Here is a 22,636-nt window from a genome sequence, read left to right as displayed (position 1 = left end):
CACTAACTGTCATGATGGCAGTAACAATCTTTTATCAATTTTAAGGAGGAAAGTTAGTAGTAACATAAATTTGAGGATTTCCTGAGTAAGTCATCTGATTTTTTTATTAATATATAATATAAAATATATAGTTTTACTGTCAAATAATGCAAAGAGTACGCAACACATGTTTTGCCCTAATTCTTGGCTCATCAGGCGTACACACTCACTGCACTCCCTTACAGGAATTGAACCTCAGACGTCAGTGCTAGAGGCGAAGCCCCTAACATTGCGCCACGGCGTGTGGTTCGTTTATTTGACAGCATGTAGATCGGAGTAATTACATTCACGGCATTCGTAGTCTGAATCACAATCTGATTGTATGGGTGGTTACCTACCAGGTAACGCTTGTGGTTGGTCAGCAAGTCGGCTAACATCCGCCATGGTACCCTCAGTTGTGAGAAGAAGATCATTGAATGGTTGACATCCGAGGTTCGACTCCCGTAAGGGAGTGCAGTGAGTGTGTACGCCTGATGAGCCCAGAATTAGGGCGAAACACGTATCGCGTACTCTTTGCATTGACAGTAAACTATTTTCAACCACTCTATGATCTGCTTCTCACAACTGAGGGCATCATGGCGGATGTTAGCTGACTTGCTGACCAACCACAAGCGTTACCTGGTAGGTAACCACCCATACAATTAGATTGTGATTCAGACTACGAATGCCGTGAATATGTATAATATATATATAAACCCTACTCTGGACTTGAAACTCCAGGACTTTATATTTTTGCCCCCCAGTGTGGTGTCACTCACTGAAAGTGGAGACAAATATCCTTCAGCTTTTCAGGCCTGCTTGTCCAAAGCCGGGTAGCTGGGAAAACTGCAGCCTGTCCCAACAAGCATCAGGCGCAAGGCAGGAACGATCCCATGATGGGGTGCCAGTCTATTGTAGGGTGAACATAAGTGCCAACTCAGCAATGCCAATCTACCTAACCTGCATCAGATTGTAATTTATTGATGAATAACTAATTCAATGTGATGTAGAAGCTGTTGGTCATTTTGTTTCTGGCATTCAAAACTCTAAACTTGCCCGTCAGTTGTATGGAGCCCCCTGTAGTTTTATCTGCAGGACTTGAAGATGACTGAAATACCAGCTGGTAGAGCAAAAGGTGTGTGTGTGTGTGTGTGAGAGTGAATGCAACAAAGAATCGGTCGAGGCGGAGAGGAACTGGTGCGGCTGAATCCAGCAGTGGGCACATCAGAGGGTCCTGCGCCTGGGAATTCGGTGGTCACAACTTAATGAATGCCTGATGTGTTTTTCATGCCATGTTGTGTAGTGAAATGTTTCGATTTGCTGTTTTGTGTTTTTTTTGCTGTGGTGTTTTCAAAGGATAAGTGCAGCCATCTAAACCTGCCCACCACATCCACTTAGAGCGGTCAAACTGAGCTTTCATTCCAAACCTCCCCAATCTGGACAATGACATCAGCAAAACTCTATGGTGGGGAGTCAGTGCCAGTCGACGATGTCATTCATGGTGCTGGTCCGCAGTGCCATGAGGTGGGCTTTCAGTTGTAATTGGACCTGGTGACCCCACCGTTCCGACCTGCGGCAGATAAGGACAGGTGGGCTGTGCAAATCCCAAACTTTGGAGATCCTTTCATTTTATTGCTAAATTCAGACACTGAAATCAGTTCTTACATTCAGGCAAGGACAGTAACTCAATTTGAACGTTTTATTGTGTAGGTGCCAGGGAGGAAGGGCACCCATCCTGGCAGGGATAAAGGAGGCTCAGGTGAGTTGGCAGGCCAGGAGCAGTTTGTCTCCCACATGACAGGTGCCAGCGTTTCTCAGGCCTGGGCCAGATTAAGACACCTGCAGGGTGGCATGGGAGTTGGAGCCTGGAAACGCAGCCCTGGTGGAGTCTTTGGATGGCACTGCCAAGAGGAGGAGTGCCACCCTGGTTTCTGTACAAGCCAGAAATGCTTCAGACACCCTGGGTATGAGACTGGAAGAGATTCCCAGGTCTTGTTTAAAGCAGAGCCCACTGCCTCACTAAAACGAGACGGGGGGGCAGCGGGCAGCACTCTTGGAGGTGGAAGTGTGACTTGTGATCTGGTGTGCTGGAGAAGGAGTTTGTGACAAATAAAATCCTCCATTTGCGCCTGGAGTTGTGTTGGCCGTCACTGTGGCTGAGGTTTGGGGCTCAGTGACGCCCCCTTGTGGTTACAATCATTGACAGTGTGGCTTGTATGTTGTTAAGACTTCATTGCTGTAATGTCTGTATCTGCTTGTTTTTCTGCACTCTTCTCAAAATTCAAAACCTCATTACTGTTATTTTTCAGGGTAGCAGTTAGGGTCCCGGGGCGGCAGGGGGATTATGGTGTGGCCCACAGGGACACATCTAGAGCAATGGCCATTTCATTCATTTGAAAGAAACTGCTGCTGTTTGGCTGACCACAATGGACCACAGAGGATGTTCTCATCATCTTCTCAATGTGTCCTGTCTGTGCCAGGGGTCCGCCTGTTTGCTGTCCCTTGTACTCGTTTGTGATTTTCTTGCTTGTTTCCTTCGTGTTTGCTTTTGTTCTTTTCCCTGTGCTTCATGGGTGGGGCCGCCTGTCAATCACCGCCAGAAACTGTCCTGTGAATGTAGAGGGTCTCCGCAGCTCCTGGTGGTCCGAGGTGAGTTCTTGTGCTTTCCTGCTTGGTTTGTGTCTACACCTTGGACTCTCATAAAGGGTCTCAGCGGTGGGTCGCACTCACTCAGGGTGTCCTGGTGGGCCCTGTCAGTTTCTTCAGTTTTTTTTTCTACCTCCTTTAGGGAGACCCCATCACGTCTTTCGTTAAGACAAACCTTTTAATTTTATAAACGTTCAACGAGGGCCCCCCTGAGCCATTGTTGGAAGTGCTTTGCCACTCTTTAGTTGTAGATGGTCCCCCTCGTTGCCCACAGCAGTGGGTTCAGCTTGTTATGCCCCTAGTGCCAGGGATGGTGCCCAAACCTCCTCCACCCTTGCATGCTGGGCTCGGTGGGTGTGTGTCAGTCACAGTGGCAGGAGCTCAGGGGACACAGAGCGAGTGAGACAAAGGACTTGAGGCTATGGCTGACTTGGAGGGGGCATGGTGGTGCAGTGGTTAGTGCTGCTGCTTCACAGCTCCGGTAACATTTCTGGGCACATCTCTAACCCCTAAGGGACTCTTAAAAGACCCCTGCGCCATCATAATCTGCTCGAGACGAGTTCAGTTTCTCAGAGTTTGACAAAATTCCCGAATATTTCCGTGTTTTCACCGAACTCGAAGTGAAGTGAATTCAAGAGGTTTGCTCACCACGACTGAGCCGTCCTGTCCAGTAGACCTCCGAGGGGCTGCAACGTGACACTCCATCTTCTGACTTTTTGGAGACTCGTGTGGCTCTTCTGCTGAACGGCGACTGAGAATTTATAAAGAAATGGACGCCTCATCAGCACGAGTGGGTAACACGATGGGCAGCGTTTGTGCTGGATGGCACACGCAAGCCGATTTCATTCCAGCTCTTTATTGGGGTCCCCCTCGTGCTGTTAGAATGAGTGACATCTTGATGGTGACCTCAGGTTGTCCCCTGCAGGGTGAGTTCCCGTCTCAGGCCTGATGACCTCCAGCTTTCCTGAAGACCCTTAATGGATCAAGAGGGCTTTGAAAATGTTTAAATGAACGGCGCCACCAAGAGCCACCCTGAGGGGTCTGCGCTTCCCGAATTTTTTTTTTTTCTTTCTAGCCAGGGCTTTGTCGGCCCCAAGAATCATCTTCCATCTGCACGGTCAGCAACTTGGCGAGGAGATGAGTGAGATGACGTGAATTGGCATTAAGGGAGCACAAGGTGACAGTGACAGGTGGGTCACTTTGTGAAAAGACTGCAGCAGCGTTTTGAGGGATTAGTGGGTTGAGTCCGTGTTTGGCAAAGGCGCTTACTTGAATTGATTCACTTGGCTTGTTGGGCACAGGTCCGTGATGAGTGGGGTCTCGTACGCCATTTGTGTGGGTGTCACCCCCCTGAGAGCCCCCAGGTGTCACAAACCCCGGTGCTGTCAGTCCGCTTTGACCAAGCAGTTGTTCTGCATTCCTTCTGCTTCTCCGAAGGTTTCTAACTGATGCCAACTTTAAGTGCCCTGTGCCCACCTCGTCACCCTGGTAATCAGGTGACCACACGGAAAAGAGTGGGTGGGGGGGCATCAAGAATACTTAAAGGGTCCAAAATGGTGACAAACAACCAGGGAACAAAAGTAACACAGTAGTGACAAATACTCGTGGCCCCCCTAATTAAACCCATGGACCCCCTGAAAGCTTACCTATTGATGGTCTTGGTGGTCTTGTAGGGTCAATACTGTCATACGTCACACCTCAGGATTAGCAAGTGAGACCCTCTGACGTTTATTTTTTCTTCAAAACTGGCTTCGGACTGAAACCAGGCGGTTTGGTGGCAACCATAACACTGGATTGGGGGTCTTGAAGATCTCGGGGGTGGCATTGCGCCAGTTGCCCCCATGTCACATTGCTGTCTCTGTGCTCTTTTATTCCAAGCTTGGGGTCACGTTTGTCCATCACCATAAGTCAATTTACAACTCTGTGTTGACCCTGAGTGATGGGGTGGGTGCATTCAGGCAGGGGGCAGCTCTAGAGTGGCACCCCCCCCGGTGGCCCTCACCTTTAAACTTACAAGGCACCAATGAGCAGCGCTGCCTGTGATTACCTCCCTTCTCGTCCAAGTCTGTATCTCTGCAGCCTCCACCCTGGACCTCCAAGTAGGTGGCATTGATGCCCATTGGCACCAGTAGAGACTCCAGCTGCAGCCCTCTGGCACTCCGGCAGGTCACATTGTGGTTAAGATTAGAGTTGTGGGGGGCTTATGTAGCTCAGATAATGAAGACCACCCAATGAAGTCAACTCCAGGGTGGAGGCTCCCCAACTCTCCTTGGCTGTGGGTGATTCTGCTCCACTCTGCCCCCTTGAGGTCTGACACCTGCACTGTTAGTGGGGTAGACAGACAGACAGACAGACTACTCCCTGATTTGGAGGACGCTTTGGATTAAAGAGAGTAGCAGTGGTGTGAGGCACTTAATGACCTCCACGGCAGTGGGCTCTTAAAAGGTCTCAGCGGCAGGTGACACACTCAGTCGTGGTGTCCTGGTGGGTCCCGTCAGAGTCTTCAGTTTTATCTCCATATTTAGTGCTTGTGTGTAATTGGGACCCCCGTGTGTCACTTTGGGGTTCAAGATTGAGGATACATTTCAGAGTGACGTTACCACAGTTTAGAAGATGGTTCAGTTATGACTTGCAGGAGGTGCCCACCCTTTGAATGTGTGCTTCACATTTCCATTTATTTGTTTAGCAAAGCGACTTACAAAGGAGGACAACATAATGGAGTAAACATCCATCTGGGAGCCTGGGTAGGACCGACTGGTACAGGACAAGGGTACAAGGTTGGGCATCACAAGTGAAGAGCTCAGCTTGTTACAAGAACCCACCAAAGCCATGGTGAAGGGTCTTCAAATGCTTCTTAAGCCCCTTAAGGGAGTCAGCAGCTTGAATGGAGGTGGGCAGCTTGTGCCACCAGCCAGGAGATCCACAGTCTGCATTGAGGTTTGATGGCATGCAGAGGTGGCATCACCAGATGCCGTTCATCAGCAGACCTGAGCAGAGGACCACTCAAGTGTCTCCATAGCTACGAGTGGACAGGATTTGAACCTAATAGGTGCCGCTGCTGGGAGTTCCTGTTGTGACATGTGACGTCTCAGCCAAGCCCCTGTAGATGATTTCAAATCCACCTGCCAATGTGGGCACACGTCACTCCTCTCCTCAGACCACTGCACTGGCCCCCTTTAGCAGCACCCGTTAAGTTCAAATCCCTGATGCTCACCTGCCCATATGGAGACCCTTGTGGGGTCCTCTGTTCCTCCTTGACTACTCCGGTCTGCTGATGCCACCTCTGCGTGCCATCAAACCTCAATGCAGACTGTGGAGCTCCTGGCTGGTGGCACAAGCTGCCCACCTCCTCAATGTGTGTAAGAAGCGTTTGAAGACCCTCACCTTGTTTGGTGGATTTTGTTGTGAGCTCTTCACTCGTGATGGTCACTGTTGGGCACTTGTCCTGTCACACTTATGTCGACTCCTTTTGTAAGTCGCTTTGGATAAAAAGCGTCTGCTAACCAAGTAAATGTAAATGTGAACCCGAGCCCATCCAGCATGTGATCGTCGCTGCTTTTTCACCTTCTGCTCAGAGGCTCTTTGAGGTCCTAACAGGGGGGCTTGGGCCACTTTGGGCTCCTCTTGGTTTGCGTCGTCGCCGTTTCTTTGGAGAGTTCACCTCGATGACCTTTCATGGCCGCTTTCTCTTTCTCCGCAGGATCTCCTCACTCATCCCCTACGCTCACGAGAAGGATTAGGCGCAGGATGAGATGAGGGCCCCTAATCGCCACTAATCCGCTGATCGTCTTAGACGAGGGGTCCGTCTATATATACACTCACAGGGCGAGAGGGAGGGCACCAAAGACCGTTTAGAGCCTGAACAGCAGTTCATCCGCCCGAGCCGCCATGCTCCATCCAATCATGATCGGCATCTGCACCATCAACACGTACATGTCGCTCTTCTACTGGAAATTCCTACTGGGGCAATTATTTGAGAAAAAGAAGGTCGAGGATGAAGAAAACGTCAAAGACAACCCAGCTTAGCAGACGACAGACGATGTGAGGAGCGCACAGTAGACCGGCTGCAGCTGGACCCCCCCACACCCCTCCATGCTTGGCTTTCTTCTTTCTTCATCTGAGCTCCTTTTGAAAAGCTTTTACTTTCTGTCCCCACGTTGGTCTCTCCGAGCCGGCGAAGTGGAGAAGCTCGTCGCCCCCTTCACCTTCCCAGCACCTCCAGTTTGTCAAATTTCAGGCGGATGCCAACTTCCAGAACGACTGGAAGAAAACGGACGGAGCGCCGGGCTGTCAAGGTAACGTGACCAAAGACCCCCCGGGAACGTTGGCGGGTGGTATTGGGGGGGCGGAGGCGATTCTGGGTGACCTGTCTGATCCCCACCTTTGATCGGAAAAGTGAATTTAATGAAACGCCTGCCACTTAACCTGAAAACGATTCTGATGTTCATTATGCACGGGCAGTTAAAGCTGCTGGCACACGAGTCGGGCGCTGTGGGGTCAGATTGAGAGCTGAGGGGGGTCTGCATGTTCTCCCTGGGACCCTGGGGGGCTTTCCTCCTTATCCCAAAGATAAGGTTAGGAGCAGCACTGATGCAGAGCGTCACCGCACCCGCCACGTGACAAACCAACTCAGGGTCCCAGATTAGGACCCGAGGGCAGCCATGCGACAGGTGACACCACACCAGTTCAGACTGGAATGGAACTGGCGTGAGGTTTGTTATGGTGGCTGTGTAGTAAGAGTAGAAGTCTAATATGTCGCCGTGCTCTGTGCACATCTGTCTTCTAAATCTGCACGCACAGTCGACACAGAGCCAGATTTAGCACCGTATAGAACTGACTGGCAAGCATTAGAAGACAAGACAGTGAGGGGCAACTGGGAGATGGGCAGTCAGACGGAGGACCACTGGGTACTATCTATGTGTGTCAAACTCCGCATGAATGACATTTTGAGGATGACATGCATTTTGGTGTTGAAACTGAACCCACAGTACATGTGCATATGTCACAGCCAGACGTTTGTTGAGTCCCCAATGTTTGCCCGTGTGTGAATGGAGTGCCCAGAGAGTGGGTTACACTTCTGCTTTTCTCTTATCATTATCACCAAAAATAACTGGCAAGTCTTTCCCACTGCCAGGTGCTCTTGGCCTAACACATTTATATTATTATATTTAATTATCGGTATTTGGACTGCTCAGCCCAATTTATATCAGCGTTAAATTAATCTAGTATAAGCAAGCGCAGGTATGCTCGTGGCACAAGTGCAACCTGTCATGGATTTGCACTCCATGTGGGGTTGATGCTTGCCTTGCAACGGCCACTGCCAGGTATGGTTTTGGAGGCCACTTACACCCTTTAAACTGGATTACAAAGATCCATCCATCCATTCATTTTCCAACCCGCTGAATCCTAACACAGGGTCACGGGGGTCTGCCGGAGCCAATCCCAGCCAACACAGGGCGCAGGCAGGAAACAATCCCGGGCAGGGTGCCAACCCACCGCAAAGAAACAATCGGGTATCCGCAAATCAAAATGACCAAGAGGAGCCCACCCCCCTGCTTGAGGAAACAATCGAGTATCTGGGAGTCCAAATGACGGGAGGGGTTGGGGTGGGATGAGGGGGTTGGGGGTCTCAAAGCTCAATGACGTGATTGAGTGTGGAGCCAAAATGATCAATGGGAGCAAATCTGCTCAGTGAAATGATTGAGTACAACCAAGGGGACACCCCCACACCCCCAAGTATCAAGTATTATCAATGTGACTAAAGGGAGACCCCCCCCCCTTAGTATCTGCGAATTGAAATGACAAAGATGGGGGCTACAAAGCTCAATGAAACAATCAGGTCTTGAGTCGAAATGACCAAGGGGGAGTCCACCCTCCCCGGGCAGCTCACCCCCCAAAGTCAATTCAATGACTTGCATTGTTAAAAGTCTAATCAACTCTCAGTTAAAGAGCCAAGTCACCTAGGGGTCTGTGGTGGTCTTAATCCAGCCTTGGAGATGTGCAGTGGACTTTTCTTCTGTCAGTGGCAGAAACTGGTGGGGGTGGCACTGGAAACCATTCTGTGGGCGAGCCACTGGTCTCCGTCACAGTAAAGTGAATGAGTCTTCCTCAACGCCGATCACGCCACTCCGCACCATACCACTCAGGTCTTCAACAGCGGCACACTCTCCAAACTGCTGTGCCCCTTTGCCCGCTCATACAGTACACTCCACCCGGGGTCAGAGGCAACCCGTATGCCGCGCTACTCCCCTCGAGACCATCTACAGGAATCGCAGTTTGCCCTCTGGTGAGGCTGAGAATGCCTCACCAATTCTCTTCTCCAGTTCAATATAACGGGGCGGCCGCTTTGTGCCCTGGGAATCAATCCTAGTTGGAGTGCCAGCTCATCCCAGGGCACACTCAAGGATCATTTAAAACAAAACACACACACACACTTATATTGGAGGACAGACCACCACATGCACATGGCGAGAACTCACAAAGTCCAGATAGACAGCGAGTGGGCCGGGATCAGAACAGAGGGCTACAAAGCTGTGAGTTCATTTGCGGTTCCAATTTATTTGTGCAAACCCGAGAGCGACTGTGGGCCGAGGGGGGCGGGGCCCTCCTCACTCTCTCTCCAGCCTTAAGGGCGTGTCTTACATCCGCTTAGCTAGCGAACGAGAGGACGACTTCACGGATTTAGATTGTTGTATTTTCTAGAATTTTCTTGAACATTCCGTTGATTTTGCAACTTCTCTCATCACACAAAGTACCAGAGTTCGCTTGCAGGTGGGATATATTGGCGCAAAGCCGAGGGGAGGGGGACACGTGACATCAGGGTGGGGTCCTCCTCACTCACATGCCAGCCTCCGTTCCAGTCGGTGTACCTCTGAGTTTTGGGGCGCACCTCGCCTCCGCTTAGCCAGTGATTCCTGTTTGTTTGTTCATTTTTAACGTTTGTCTGGTGTCACTAGGGGGACGGCTAGTACTGTATAAATAAATACGTCAAATTACAAATGTAGAGGGCAGTCCAGCTGTAATGTGCAGTAGGATTTCACATAAACCAGCTGGTGGGTACAGCACTGGGCAGGTAAGTTCAGTGACCTTCTGGCCTGAAGCAGGTGGAGCGAGTGCCAAGGCTTCCCAGAATCCAGAAGTGAAAACGGGATGCGCAGAGCGGCTGGCATCCGAGGTGACGGACTGAGGTCTCCTGGTGGGGTAGGTGGTATGACGGCGTGTAAAGTCGGCCCCTGTGATTGGAGAAGCCGATGGAGGAGTCTGTGATCCTGGCAAGTCAGGCTACCAAACCACGCGGGTCAGGATACTCTCAGAAGTGTTTTGGTTCCCACCCCAACGCTCTTTAGCTTCCTTGGGAAAGCGAGCCGTTTTTGAGAAATCACGTGATGTTGACTGACTGTGATGTGGACACCCAGGAACCCGGAGCTGCTAACTGCTGGACTGATGTGGAGTGGAGCGCGACTGCCTCTGCTCCTTCTGACGTCAGCAATGACCTCCTTTGTTCTGTCGACATTCAGGGAGAGGTTGTTGTTGCGAGAACTTTAGAACAATCCGGATGAGAAGAGGCCATTGGGCCCAACAGAGCTCACCAGCCCTGTCCACTTAATTCTTCTAAATTACATTAAGTTGAGTTATGGCACCATACGGTCAGGTCTTCACTATTGTCTCTGATGAGGTCATCCACAATGGTGTCCTTGGTGATAGTAATAATAATAATAATATTTATATAGTGCCTTTCCCAAGCTCAGGGTGTTGCCCTCACGCTTTGCCACACAGTCACAGGATATCAGCGGGCTGAGGCAGAATGCTGACGTTGGTGAACCCTGACTGAGGTCCATTTTGTTAGGAAGTCAAACACCCAGGCACAGGTAGAGCTGCTCAGACCAAGACCTCTGAACACCAGTGACGGGCAGGAGGGCACAGTGGTGCTGACGTCAGAAGTGTAGTCCATGAAGGGCCTCCTGACAAAAAGGTGTTCTCCCGTTCCAGATATGCCAGTGCAGTGTGAAAGGTGAGTGAGATGACATCATCCACAGATCTGTTATGCTGGTATGCAGCAGACCCTGAACAGCTGGGATGCTGTGGATCATGACCAGTTTCTCCAGGCACTTCATCACCACAGGGGTTAATGCTGTGACAGATAGGGGGCGCCACCAAGCCCCAAACCCTGTTGACGTTTTTGTTATCCAAATACCTCACAAACATTTCTAAGCTTGGACAAGCACAGTTCCAGTCAAGCTCTTCATCCTTCTCTTCTCTTCTCTCTCCATCCACCTCCCTCCCTGGTGGTCCTTCCTCCCGACTCTGACTCCCATGGAGAATGCTGGACGGCTTCCTTTTATGTCGGACCTGGGAGTACTTCCGGTGCCAGGGCATGGCCCGACTTCTGGGTCAAAAGGAAGTCCCAAGAAACTGGGATCATGAATCCCAGCAGCCATGGGACTCAGCCGGGCTGACTCAGAGCACTACAACTCCCATCATGCCCTGCAGGCGTCCACATGGTTACTGAGGCTCTGGGATGCTTCCACCTAGTGGATGTGGCACAAACATACTCTGAAATTGGAGCCTTTGCCCAGTGCTCCTTTGCTTTGTGCTCCTGTCCAGGTGAGGGACTCCAGACGGGATGCCAGGCCAATGCTGTCGTTCCATTCAGGCTTCCCTTCTCAGCAAGGGGGGGTCCCCCTTTTCTCCTGGACAGGATGCTGGATAATCCTGCCTGGCATTTACAAAGTGATGGGCCGATAGTCATTCGGGCAGGAAATGGCACACTTCGTTGGCATAGGCACAACTGTGGTACATAAAGATAGGGACAAATTGAAGATGACAGCTGGGTGGCACGTGGCACGGGAGGCTCAAAACAAGCAAAGAAACCATTCAGCTCGAAAACGAGGTGGTGGTGGTGTCAGTGGGCACAGCTGGTGAGTTTTGTAGTCCATGACCACCAGCAGACCTTTCCACAGTCCATGTGGATCATTTTCCAGCCCCCTTCCATGCTGTGATTGCACCTCCGTAGCTCAGTCCTGGAGCTCTCGTGACACTCGGTGACATTTGAATTAAAAGCAGCAGCCCGCTCCCTCAGGCACTGCCAGCCATACAGCGCTGTTCACCCACCCGGGGTTCTGGTTTGGGTAGGTGGAGGCCATTATGAGAAGTAGAACCGCAGCCTCATGCCTTTTCACAGAAATCATCGTCCCAAAATGCTTGGCTTGCCTTGCAGACGTCTCTCCGTGTGACACCGGGCTGCTTAGGTGGCAGAGTCCCAGTCGCCGCAGTCGTATTCTTGCTGCTTTATGTTGCGCCCGCCTCTGCACAGGCACTGAACATTTGAGGTGGGCTAATTTCCTTGTCCCTGTCATGTCCCACCACCCTTGCTGTCCCGCACTCTAATCTCCATTCCACGGTTATTTCTTGACAGGTGAGGACTCGTCGTTTCCCGGCCCCTCCACATCCACATGGAGCCAGTTAGGTACAGCGAGGACCCCTCCAGTGGTGTCGCCTACAAATTCTTATCGAATTACTCGTCTCTGACTTTTCGGGGGATGCGCCTTTTCCAGTACGCCGACAGTGAGGAGGACGAGCAGGACGTCTACTTCTTGGATTACACCCCTCCGGCCCGAGATGCCATCCACATGCCCAGATACTTCGTCTATGTGCTCGTGGCGGCTCTCATCATCATCACGTTTGCTTACGCCATCGTTGGACATCTCATTGATGATCTGCTGCATGACTTTGCTGGTAGGACTCGTTTTTATTTTGTCTCGTAGCTGTGGTGGGCACAGCCCCACGCTGTGCCAGTGCCTGCTCCCCATCCTGACCCGACCTGACCTGACCTTGTTGTAGTGGCGTGGAGCTCAAGGGTCAGGACTGGAGTGGACATCTTTGTGGTTTCCTTTGGCTTTCCCCTAAATTTGACAAATGAGGGGAGACCACTCACTCCATCAGGCTCACCGGTTTAGCTGAGTGGTCCCAAACCTGCTGGTGGCCGTCACTGCAGATATGCAGTAAAGTTAAGAGGGGACTCGAGTCATTTGGTCGTAACCTGGTCTGTCCCAAGGTTTGAACTGGTCACTGGGGCCATCCCCTTCTAACCTGGAGGTCACAATTTAGGCTTTAAGCCCAAGAATGGAAGCAGCAGGACTTTAACTAGAGCCGTCCTTCTGGTCAGGCAGGTGACAAGAATCCAACTGTCACTTTAACAGAGCTTCACAAGTCCTGATCCATTCAGAGTAAATTCATGAAGTCTTCAGGCTCCTTCACGTTCTGCACACTTTAGTGTTGTAGACTTCATTTTCAGTGGATTCCTTTTTCCATTTTTTCCCAACAATCTGCACTCGGTAGCCCACAATGACACCGTGAGGAGATGTTTTCAGAAAGTTTCACAAATTGATTAACTCTTTGAGGGCCGAATATTTTTTCCAGTTTTCTGAAAAGCACACCAAGCAATGGTTTGACACCTAAGTCGATATTAAACGTCTTTTAACGGCTGCACACCGTGGCTGCTGTTGGTGCCCAGTCAGCGACTCTGGCAGCAGGGGGGCAGCTCATTGACCAGCGGGAATACGCGATGGGCCGGCAGCAGTAGCAGTTGCAGTGTGGGACACAATCTGGTTTGTACCTCTTGTCATCGTAAGAGGTGGTCCGTCCTCCGGGGTGAACGTTGGCGTAGGTGCATTAGCTACACTGGCACGCTCAGCGCCACAATAACTCACTTTTGTCTTCAATCTCCAGATCACGTCCATCAAAATCCGACAACTCAGAGTCTGACTCGGCGATGCGATACGCAAAACGTCGTCCACGGAGTATTTTGCTTTGCACATTCGCTTTGGTCTTTCGCCAGATGTCGATGCCATTTGAGGGGTTGTCTGCTCTTCGTTGCTCATGTGCGGTCAAATCAACAAAGCTAACTTTAAAGAGAGTCGAACTAAAACATAATGGTCAGGTTTGTCACAGTTTACAGCCGATTACCGTCCTCTGTTCCCAAATTTCGACAAAAGTCAACATCCGCCCTGAAAGAGTCAGTCAGTCATCATCCAACCTGCCATATCCTAACTACAGGGTCACGGGGGTCTGCTGGAGCCAACACAGGGCACAAGGCAGGAACAAACCCTGGGCAGAGCGCCAGCCTAAGGACAATTTAGGACCACCAATGCACCTGACCTGCATGTCTTTGGACTGTGGGAGGAAACCCACGCAGACACAGGGAGAACATGCAAACTTCACGCACCTGGAAAGAAAACCCAGATGGGTCTCCTTACTGCGAGGCATCAGCAATACCACTGTGCCACCATGCCACCCCCTGAAAGAGTTAAAACTCAAAAACCTAAATCTCATTCCTAGACCGGCTCAGACCCTTCATTCAGAACTTTGTAGAAGCCCCTTTGGCAGCAGTTCCAGCTCTGAGTCTTCTTAGTTAGTCCCTGCAAGCTTTGCCCACCTGGATTTGGGCAGTGTATCCCATTGTTCCAGCTCTGTTAGATTGGATGGGAAGCATCTGCCATCTTCAGGTGTCTCCACACTCGTTCTATGGGGTTTATGTCTGGACCACCCAATAACACTTACAGACTTGTCTTGAAGCCACTCCAGCACAGTCTTGGTTTATGCTTCAGGATTCTGAACCCTTATCCCAGCCTGAGGTCTTCAAGGGCCTGTCTGGATTGGGCTGCATTCACCGTTCCCTCACTTTTGCTCCATCTCCTTGTCCCCCATAGCATGATGCTATCATCACTATGTTTCATCTTCAGGATGATGTTAGGCAGCTGATGAGCAGTGGCTGATCTTCACCAGACACAGTGCTTGGATGTCCACCCAAGATGTTGAATCTTTGTCATATTAGACCAGAGAGAATCTTTTTCCTTGCTGATAGGACATTGCTGCACCCACCACAGGCTGAACCACCTGGATTGGGACCCGAGTGCTGCGGGTGACATCTCAGCACCTGCCTGTAACTCCAGGGTGCCTTCCATCACACCACTCTACCATAAACACCTGACTGATGGAGTGCTGCCTGGGCACTCGTACTTCTGACTGGTCCTCCCTTCTCAGTGAAGCTCTATTAGAATGACCATTGGGTTTGTGGTCACCTTCCTGACCCAAGGCCCTTCCTTCCCGGTTACTCAAATTGACTGGAAGGCCAACTCTGGGAAGAGTCCTGCTGGTTCCAGACTTCTTCGGTTCACAATTCATGAGGCCACTGTGCTCCTGAGACCACTCAGTGCTTTACAAATGGCTTGATCCCCTTGCCTTGATGTGTGCCTCACCACAGTTTGATCTTGGTGGTCTACAGAGAGTTCCTTGGGCTTTATGGCTTGGTTTTTTGACCTGTCAGACAGTGTGAATTGTGGGAAGGTCCTAATGATGTCCAGTCAATTCAGTTGGCCACAGGTGGACTCCTGTCAAGTTCAAGAAACATCTCAAGGAGAACTAAAGCACACAGGAGACCCCTAAGAACAATATGGAGGGCCACAGCAGAGGGGCGGATGAGGTTTTTGATTTCAGTGTTTAAGAGAGTTGCTTAGGGTCGCATGGATTTAATTATCATATTCGGAGATCATTAGCATATTAACATTAGCTGTGGCCTTGAAAAGAGAAATAATCAAATTAAAGAGAAAAACGGACCCTTTACTGGAGATTGATTTAGTGACAGGGTGGCACGGTGGCGCAGTGGGTAGCGCTGCTGCCTCGCAGTTAGGAGACCTCCCTGCGTGGAGTTTGCATGTTCTCCCCGTGTCTGCGTGGGTTTCCTCCCACAGTCCAAAGACATGCAGGTCAGGTGCATTGGTGGTCCTAAATTGTCCTTAGTGTGTGCATTTGTGTGCCATGTGGTGGGCTGGCACCCTGCCCGGGGGTTTGTTTCCTGCCTTGTGCCCTGTGTTGGCTGGGATTGGCTCCAGCAGACCCCCATGACCCTGTAGTTAGGATATAGCGGGTTTGGTAATGACTGACTGACTGGTTTAGTGACAGAGGGCATCTGTTGCAGGCCCCTCAGAGTTACCCCGAAAACTCTGCCCATGAGTGAGACGCACCACTGGGCTTGTGATGATTTTCTTTCTTTCTTTCTTTCTTTCTTTCTTTCTTTCTGTCTGTCTGTCTGTCTGTCTTCATGTTGAGTAGACATCATGTCAGTTGCTCTCCTCTCCTTTTTATTTTCCGCTAAGGGCTCCGCGCTCCTCTCTTGCCTTTCCAGCCTCCTGAATTCCAATGCCGTCTTTTTGTTTCATTTATTCATTTTTTTGCGCTTTCTCCTCTTCTCCATTTTGTTTTGGACTCACCGATCCCGACGTGTGATATCAAGTTAAACGGCCACAGTAAACTGGGGAGGTGTGTGACGTCACTGACTGGCTCGTCGCCCGTGTCCCACCTTTAAGCTCCGCATGCTCGCCTTATGGAGGTGACGGGTGTGCTGAACTGCGGACAAAGTGCAACGCTTATTGACGGAGTCACCAGGAGGCTTTGATCCGTAATAATCAGTGGTGTGTCAGCAAATGTTACGGGTGCCAAGGGCAAAGTAAAGAAGACAAGTTCATGCCCACCAAATCCCACTGAGGGTCAACAGGGGCTGCTCCGGTAACAAAAGGCAGGAACTGACCCAGGACACATCGGTGGAGTTGGGCGCTTAGCCTTGGTGGGGAACCCTAAAATACAATTACATTTCTTAGAGTCTCGACTGTACTGCGCCATTCCATGTCAAATATGGTAAACTCTTCTTAATGTACCTTTACAATATGAACTTATATTAAGATGTTTACAACTTTGAAATTCTGACTACACTGCATTATCGTCTTTACTAAAACCACTGTGCGCGTCCAGTGTCCGTGTGTGTCTTCTGGTGAAGTGCGCATGCGCGGGTCACGGTGCAACGCTTCAAAGGCCGCCTGAAGCGTCACAGAAGACAGAGAGGGCGGGACCTATGAAATATCGCGCGGCCGATCCAATCGGATTTCGGTAAATGAGGTAAGACCTAAAACATAACGCACGAAAAATCCAATCGGGTACTGAGACGCGGAGACCAGCTTCCCCAAAGAGGTGGGATTAGTGTTTGTGGTGCAAGTGTTCACTCTGAGGATGTCAGATTTGCGATTAAGAAGCTTGGCCCGGTAAAGTGTAAAGTGTCAGTCGTTGAAGGGGTTTTCCTAAATATACAAATTTTCATGATATTACAATACGATGACTTTTAAAAGTAGATTTATTTTTGCACACATTACATCAGTTGCTGGAGAGAATCTGCTGATTGCCCACTGTTGTGACAGAAAATTAAACGCATATTACAGACAGCAAAGCCAGTATTACTGTCAGAGAAAATTACAGGCATTTTACGGGAAAAATTTAATGAGGTAAAAGGTCCCTTACCATTTAATATAGACTGTACCTACTAATGCTTATGGACTACTGCTCTAGCGCCCGTTATTGTAACGGGCTTAATGTCTAGTAATTTTAATAAAAACCATAGACTTTTAGAAGAGCTAAGATGGTTTGGCCGTGTCGTGTCTTGCACACAATCAAAAAAAAAAATGTAAATGGCTGAGCGTACAGTACAGCAGATTGAAGCCCCCAAACAAACGATCACATTTTGTAATGCATCACAAATCAGTCTCACTGACAATACAGTAATTAAAGAATGGAGCACAATGTCTGCGTAAATTCACTAACTCTGATGCCAATCGATCTGTAAACCCGGGCAGACCCCATGGAGGAGATGGCATTGTGAGACATAAATGATGGCCCATCCTTCATATGTGAAGACCTCCGCAGTCAACTTACTAAACGTCAGCCTGATTAAGCGGAGGTGAACTGGCGTTGCTGAAGCCCTCTCATGGGTGTGTGTGTGACCTGCGCTGAACTGGTGGACTCGTTCCTGTCTCATTCAGATTGGCACCAGCTGGACTGCAGCCCTGCCGCAGATAAGTGGGTTCAGAAGAAGGATGGATGCATGGATGTTTGCAGGCCTTGAAATGGGCATGCGGGGCAGGATGTGCGCCCATGACGTCTGATCAGTTCTTGCCACTTCATTGCCTGCTATGCTGCTCAGTGTTTTCTGCATGCTAGAAAACCCTCAAATAAAGCTGAATTACAACAATTTTGCAAAGATGAGTGGGCCAAAATTCCTCCAGAGCGCTGTAAAAGACTCATTGCAAGTTATCGCAAACGCTTGATTGCAGTTATTGCTGCTAAGGGTGGCCCAACCAGTTATTAGGTTCAGGGGGCAATTACTTTTTCACACAGGGCCATGTAGGTTTGGATTTTTTTTTCTCCCTAAATAATAAAAACCACCATTTACAAACTGCATTTTGTGTTTACTTGTGTTATATTTGACTAATGGTTAAATGTGTTTGATGATCAGAAAAATTTTGTGTGACAAACATGCAAAAGAATAAGAAATCAGGAAGGGGGCAAATAGTTTTTCACACCACTGTATATATCAAGGGAAAGCAAGGGTACCGTGGAGTACGACAAACTGGAAAGTTGGCAAAAACGTGAGGCTCCTTTTCCAATGGCTGACTCTCACATCGGTGGTTTGCTTTGTGCTGCTTCTTCCTTTTTAACGACATGGATACTCTGTGTTGCAATGTGCTTGGCATCTCAAGATGAAGATCGATACTCAATGAGATTTTTGGCTTGGAAAATGAGCGTATTCAGTAAGCGTAGACTTGGAGTTCCATAGAGGCCCATTGAAAGCTACAGGAACAGATGAAGTATTCTTAAAACTTATAAAACACCATATAAAATTTTATGTGGCAAATATATCCATCCATCCATTTTCCAACCCGCTGAATCCGAACACAGGGTCACGGGGGTCTGCTGGAGCCAATCCCAGCCAACACAGGGCACAAGGCAGGAACCAATCCTGGGCAGGGTGCCAACCCACCGCAGGACACACACAAACACACCCACACACCAAGCACACACCTAACCTGCATGTCTTTGGACTGTGGGAGGAAACTGGAGCGCCCGGAGGAAACCCACGCAGACACGGGGAGAACATGCAAACTCCACGCAGGGAGGACCCGGGAAGCGAACCCGGGTCCCCAGGTCTCCCAACTGCGAGGCAGCAGCGCTACCCACTGCGCCACCGTGCCGCCCTGGCAAATATATAGATATAGCTATTTATCTACTCAATATATATAAAATCCTAACCCTAAAAGTACAACAATTTTGTGCAACAATTTTATGTGACATTTTCATGTCATGTTTTTTGTCACACTTTAAATCAGGCTTATTTTAAAACCTACATATACTGTATATGTTTGGTATCATTTGAGTACTGAGAAAAGCACTATATAAATGTAATGAATTATTATTATTATTATTATTATTAATGAATTATTATCATTCTTTTCAGAATTAATTGAACTGTAATGTGATGTTGTTAGATTTTCAGATTCTTATTCTGTTTTTAAATTATAAACTAAAATATATGAAGAACTCATGTCTCACGAGACAAGACTTTGTGCCAAGAGATTTAACCCACGACTGGGCCGGAAATAAAAGACAAAGAGTAGGACGGCCGCTGTACAGAATTTAAACGTTCGAAGCGCCGCGTGAGATGAAGATCACCAGCAGCTGATCGAGTAAAGAGGAGGTAAAAATAAAAACTGTATTTGTGTCCCATTGTGTCAGAGGGGGTGTCGGAGGAGCAACTGGGTCTCCTTGGGGTGCGTTCAGCCCACCTCAGTGGCTGGCGAGCGAAGCAAGCAGGGGGGAACCCCATAATATATATATATTGTCACAAACTCCACTCTGAGTCATAGCAAGGTTTGGGGCAGCCACTCATATATTTGGTATCCTGGCCACAAAGTTGCAAAAATGTAAACAGCACTGATGTGCACAAAACCAGAACTGAGGGAGTAAGGAAAAGGGGGAGACAAGAAGTGAAGTCAAAGGGGTCGGGCTCTAAAGGGTCTTCAGCCATAGGCTCGAACCCGGACGTGACATCACAGGTGCCGGGACCGGAAGTGACGTCAAGAGGGCCAGGTGAGATCTCCCGTGAATGGTCTACAGAAAAGGGAGAAAAAGAGTCCGAGCACTCTGTCACATCCTGGTCTGGTTCGGAATTGCCCTTTAGCTGCCTCCCATGCGCACGTGTGTGACAATATATACATGCATACATATCTATATATACTGTATATAGTGCCTTTCACAGGAGGCTACTGATGACACAACTGACTGTAGACATGGGGACACTTGCGTCATATGTGACTTTCTAACCTTCATTATTTTTTTTACTTTTGTTGCAGATTGGATTTTTGGAGCAGAGGAGGATCCTGATGAGAAGCTATGCTCAGTTACAGGAAAGGAGGAAGAAGGCGAGGAGGAAAATGACAATGAAGGAATCAAAGAGATGGATGTGGTGGTCCAGGTGGAGAAGAAGGAGATCACGGCAGAGCACAGTGAGACAGAATCCACAACCCCATTAAACAAATTTGAACAAGTGGGCTATGTGAGTACGCTCTCCACCTGGCCGTGACTCTTTGAACTACTCTGTTTGGAAAGGCTGAGCCTCAGGGAAAATGGCTGCCACACCTCAGGGCAACTCCCTGGTCTGATGTGGTCCCTCACTGGACTCAGCCTGGGAAGGAAGACACAAGACACATGAAATATAAAGCAGACCTGTCCATTAGGGTGGACTCCTTTCATATTCAGGGCTGAAACTGGACAATCTGACCATGAGCGTCGACTTGTTATAATCTGTGTAGGGACGAGGCTATAGACGGTCCTGTTATGCTTCATGGCCTCATGAGTGATGTACAGTATATCATCTCCTGTTATGACAGTTGTGTCAGCATTGTGTATCAGTTCTAGAGTTATTTAATGGCATCATCAGCAGGATCCATCAGGTCCTATCATGGGTCTCATAAAGAACTTCCTGTTATGTTTCATGGCTACTTCAGTGGGACGTACAGTATAATATCTTTTCATGATACATTTAATGGTGTCATCAGAGGGTCCTATCCTGCCCTGTCAGTGTGGTGTATCTGTTCTTGTTGTATTTAATGGCATCATCATCAGGATCCATCAGTTAATGTCAAGATTCCTGTAAACCACACCACCCTATGAAGTTTCACGACTCCTTCAGTGCAATGCATATCTTCCTGTTATATTTAACACCACCATTAGTGGGATCTGTCACTTTTGTCAGTATGGTGTAACACCTCCTGGTGTATTTAGTGGCATTATCAGCAGGATCTATCAGTTCTTATTAGTGTGGTTTATTACTTCATGTCATATTTAATGGTGTCAGTAGTGGGATCTATCAGTTCTTGTCAGTGTGGTTTGTCACTTAATGCCATAGTTAATGGTGTCAGCAGTGGGATCTATCAGTTCTTATCAGTGTGGTTTATTACTTCATGTCATATTTAATGGTGTCAGTAGTGGGATCTATCAGTTCTTGTCAGTGTGGTTTGTCACTTCATGCCATAGTTAATGGTGTCAGCGGTGGGATCTATCAGTTCTTATTAGTGTGGTTTATCACTTCATGTCGTATTTAATGGTGTCAGTAGTGGGATCTATCAGTTCTTGTCAGTGTGGTTTGTCACTTCATGTCATAGTTAATGGTGTCAGCAGTGGGATCTATCAGTTCCAGTTAGTGGGGTGTATCACTTTGTGTTGTCAGTAATAACATCACCAGTGGGATCTGTCAATGTGTGTTAATAGGGTGTATCCCTTCTTCATAAGTGTCATCACTGAGATCTGTCAGTTCCTGTGAGTATGGTGTATCACTTCATGTTGTATTTATTGGCGTCATCAGTTGGATGTTTCAGTGTGTTTTAATAGGGTGTACCAGTTCTTGTTATATTTAACAGTACGGTCAGTAAGATCTACCGATTCCTGCCAGTGTGGCATATCACTTGCTCTTGTGTTTTATTGTCTTATCAACAGGATTCATCAGTTCCTCTCACCAGTTTCACAAACCGCTTCCAGTTATGTTTCTACATTTGTTACATTTAACAGTGTCATGAGCTGGATCCATGAGTCTCCATGCAGTGTGTCACTTTGTGTTCTGTTTAACGGCATCATGGGCAGGAGCAATCATTTCCTGCTATCTGGGTTGATCACTGCATATCGTATCTAATGGTGTCAGCAGTGGGATCTCTAAGTTCCTGTCACAAATACCCTGCAGTACTTCCTATTACATTGAAAGGCTCAATTTGTTGAAGTTGTGCCTAACAGCACATCCAGTTATTCTGCAGTGTCCCACAGGTCAGGTCAGGTAGGGGGGTCATACACAGCATGTTGCCGCACCCACCACACAACGAAACAGCTTGGGATCCTGGTTTGCACACAACTCTACCCTACTATTGGCCGTAGTCCCTCACAATGCAGGTCATGTGCCTCATTCGAGACTCCATGAGCAGCATAAAGTCACACCAGCGGGACCCAAGGATTCTCCGGACAGACACACATGGAGGAGTCCAGTCTTCATCTCAGGTCACTGGAGAGCGTCCATGTCTCACAAACAGAAAGCACCAGGACACTAAAGACTTGGACCTTCGTCCTTTTGCGCCATACACCCCTTTCCAGCGACCTCATGACGCCCTCTATGCCCTCCCAATCCATCTACTGACATCATAGGAAGAGTCACCAGAGTCAATAATGTCGCTGCTGAGGTAAGCAGACCTCTCGACAAGTACCATTATTTACATTTCGCCCCCTGATCAGCGTGACGTGAGACTCTGAAACACAACCTCAAGTGACAGGTAGCACTTTTCGTTGAACCTCGCACTCTCACCATCACTTCCTATAGTTTCATGTCTTACTTCTCATGACCTTCACACTCCCACCTCCACCCTCTACCTTTCCACGGTGTTGTTGACCAGTTCCTGTGAGCCAGGAGAACTGGAATTCCACATACAGATAAGCCTCAGCATTTTGTTGGTTGGGGGGGTGGGAGGGTGGATATGGGGGGGGAGGTGGGGGAACAACACTCTAGATAATCGGGTTCAAGTCAAACTTTTGAATTGGGGTCTCCAGACTGGAC

This window comes from Erpetoichthys calabaricus, chromosome 12 (assembly GCF_900747795.2).
Source record: "Erpetoichthys calabaricus chromosome 12, fErpCal1.3, whole genome shotgun sequence".
In the NCBI taxonomy this organism is placed as follows: Eukaryota; Metazoa; Chordata; class Cladistia; order Polypteriformes; family Polypteridae; genus Erpetoichthys; species Erpetoichthys calabaricus.
The sequence above is the reverse complement of the archived record's forward strand: the minus strand, read 5'-3'. Positions refer to the sequence as shown.